Source organism: Anoplophora glabripennis, unplaced genomic scaffold, assembly GCF_000390285.2.
Source record: "Anoplophora glabripennis isolate ALB-LARVAE unplaced genomic scaffold, Agla_2.0 scaffold3741, whole genome shotgun sequence".
Lineage (NCBI taxonomy): Eukaryota > Metazoa > Arthropoda > Insecta > Coleoptera > Cerambycidae > Anoplophora > Anoplophora glabripennis.
Window position 1 is genome coordinate 1 of NW_019419815.1, and position 3554 is coordinate 3554.

Below are 3554 nucleotides of genomic sequence, written 5' to 3' on the forward strand. Positions count from 1 at the left end.
GGGGGGGTGGATTAGAACTCTCCAACTTACCCTACTAACTCATTTCCGAGCCAAAACTGGTGTAAAACAAAACGAACACGTTGACAATAAAACTATTTTACCCAGAATTCTAACTCTCATTCCAAAATTCGCGGTAGACCTCGCGACCGCGACACCACCCCTTCCCGTAGATGATGGGTGCCATGCGTTGCCACCAAGGAGTCTTACCCCTATCGTTACATAACTAAACAAAATATAAAACATATATACATAATTTAAGGGTATAACCCTACGATGGGTACAGCCGTCGGCGGCTTTACAAGTTGCCCATCCTCGCGTATATCTTCCACCATCACTAGGTCTCTCATGGGTAGGTCTCCATCCTTATCGTTTCCTGTAACAGGGGGGCCAGTATTAAACATAGGATTAAGAGGAGGGGAGTATACTTGCCTTTTTTTATGTATCTCCGAGACAGCTCCTCTATCCTGTTGAACCTCTACTACCCCCTCTGCTTCACTTGACGGGTCGCCTTGTATTCCTTGCCGTTGAATCCCCGATGGCCCTGGACGTGGTAATGGCATCCTCCTTATTACCTCTTGCAGTGGGTATNTCTCATGGGTAGGTCTCCATCCTTATCGTTTCCTGTAACAGGGGGGCCAGTATTAAACATAGGATTAAGAGGAGGGGAGTATACTTACCTTTTTTTATGTATCTCCGAGACAGCTCCTCTATCCTGTTGAACCTCTACTACCCCCTCTGCTTCACTTGACGGGTCGCCTTGTATTCCTTGCCGTTGAATCCCCGATGGCCCTGGACGTGGTAATGGCATCCTCCTTATTACCTCTTGCAGTGGGTATTCAGATTTCCGTCGTAGAGGGGGGTTTTCTGGATCTGAGTCGGGATACGCGTAGCCGTCCTGGTCGTCGTCGGTGTCCTATTCCGACGTTTCATCCTCGTCTCCCTCACTAACTGGGTCCATTCCTCGTTCGGGGTCGGTTTCCGGTTCAATTCTTGGCAGGTGCATGGGATCCTCATTCCTCTCTTCAACTTGGGGGCCCCCAGCCAAGGTCTCAGATCATCTACATGCAACAGCACCTGGGAGGTAATCTGATTCACCTCATATACCAACCTAAGGGGGGCCTAATGGCGTTCGTACGCCAGTCGGATTTCTAAATACTTTGTCCCTCACTCGGAATTGGACCTTCGGCCGATAATTTCTAGGATAATGATCCCGATTGAAGGCTTCTTGACTTCGTAGAATATTTCTCAATCTCTTCGCGTTGCATCGGATCGTTTTTAACGGGTCTTCTAACCTCCGGGTGGCCCCACTCGCCTGGCTGAGTGATCGGCGCTCCCAACAGGGCCACGCTTGGACTGACCCCTGTCGCGACATTCACTCGATTCCTTAAGGTTACCAGAGCTGGGGCGACATGCTCGTCCCACCGGTCCTCGGTGGTTCGCTGGCAACCAATCCGGAGGAGTTTCTTTAACTCCTGATTCCTTCGTTCCACCGGATTGGCCCGCTGGTGATACACCGGTGAGAAATATTGAAATATAATATTTCTGTTGCAAATATCGGATCCACAATTTGCTCTTAAACGTCGGTCAGTAGATATTTGAGGCGGGTTCTGGACCAGGAAGTGACGTGGCAAGGTCACATGGGGTCAAGGTCATCCTAAGGTCATGCCAAGGTCACATGTGGTCAAGGTCATGTCAAGGTCACCTGAGGTCAAGGTCACATGGGGTCAATGTCACCGGAGGTCAAGGTCTTGTCAAGGTCGGCTAGGGTCAAGGTCACCTGGGGGTCAAAGTCACATGGTTAGTGTCCATCGCTCCTTCAGCGTCTTCTTGTAGGCATTGTCGTTGTGCAAGAGATGCGTGGGTGTTGGCATGCAAGAAGTGTCATGGCGGCACGGGGGTGGCTACCTGAGGAGGTTGAGGGCAGGTCGCTAACAAGAAGTGTCATGGCGGCATGGAAGTGACGTCATACAAGAAGTATCATGGCGACATGGAAGTACCGTCATCCAAGAAGTATCATGGCGGCCTGGAAGTGACGTCACATGGCCAGTTGGTGGTAAATTTAAAATTCAATCACGATAAGGGCAGGTCAATGACCTCCAAACAGCATTGCGTCATTCTTATCTGGTATTGCAGCATTCGACATCAAGTTTCTACAAGTTCAGTCCTGTTTTTTAGCATAAACTGTAACCTGATATATTATTTCCTTTAATACTGCCACGCTAGTATAAACTTTAACCTGATATATTTCCTTTAACAGCATTGCGTCATTCTTATCTGGTATTGCATCATTCGAGGCCAATGACCTCCAAACAGCATTACGTCATTCTTATCCAGTATTGCATCATTCGAGGCCAATGACCTCCAAACAGCATTGCGTCATTCTTATCCAGTATTGCATTATTCTAGACCAAGGTCACGTAAAGGTCATCGACCTCTGACCGCCTGGGGCCAAGGTCACGCCAAGGTCAAGCATAGGTCATGACCTCTGGTCGTCCGGGGATAAGGTCACGTCAAGGTCATGACCTCTGGCCGTCTGGGGTCAAGGTGGCGTCAAGGTCATCGACTTCTGGTCGTCTGGGGTCAAGTCAAGGTCATGACCTCTGGTCGTCTGGGGATAAGGTCACGTCAAGATCACGTCAAGGTCATCGACCTCTGGTCGCCTGGGACAAGGTCACGCCAAGGTCATGTCAAGGTCATCGACCTCTGGTCTCGGGGGGTCAAGGTCTTGCCAAGGTCAGTTCAAGGTTATCGACCCCTGGTCATCTGGGGGACGAGGTCACGTCAAGGTCAGCGACCTCTGGTCGTCTGGGGACACGGTCACGTCAAGGTCATGTCAAAGTCATCGACCTCGGGTCGTCTGGGAGGTGTCATGACAAGGTCAAGTCAAGGTCATGACCTCTGGTCGTCTGGGGTCAGTCAAGTCAGGGTCATGACCTCTGGTCGTCTGAGGTCAAGGTCACCTAGGGTCAAGGTCACCTCAATTTAAGACTTGTTTTCTGCTGGTTCAGACCTGTTTCCTACAGGTTCAGACCTGTTTTCTACTGGTTCACACCTGTTTTCCACAGGTTCGGACTTGCTTTCTAGTATAAACTGTAACCTGATATATTATTTCCTTTATAATTGTAGTTAACAAAAATTTTAAATTCAAATTCAATTCAAACATAGCATGAGCCTCTTTAGCTCAGTGGTAGAGAACTGGTCTTGGAAACCGGAGGTCGTGAGTTCAAATCTCACAGGAGGCAATTAAATGTTTTTCAAAAATGTTAGGTGTGGGATTCGAACCCACGCTTCCTTTAGGGAACCTGCTTAATATATGTTTACTTGTCCTTGTTTGTTTTATTTCCTCTCTCCCTCTACCTTTCATGAATAAGAAAAACCAGTTATAAGACTACAAATCATTATGTACCTCTGTTTTTGATTTTATTATAGCGGACTGTATTAATTAAATATTTGTAAAAATATGTACTCACCGGTACCGCAAAATTGTGCCCCTTCACTTCTGTCGCACTAGTAAGGAAAAAGGAAGGAAAAAAGGACAGGTAATAACACTAATA

General features: G+C 47.9%; 1 non-coding gene across 1 annotated transcript; it reads left to right on the forward strand.

Annotated features, from left to right (window-relative positions):
* Positions 1–3170: 3170 nt before the first annotated feature.
* Positions 3171–3242, forward strand: Trnap-ugg. Its single transcript has one exon. It is a non-coding gene; the product is annotated as a tRNA-Pro (tRNA).
* Positions 3243–3554: the final 312 nt, after the last annotated feature.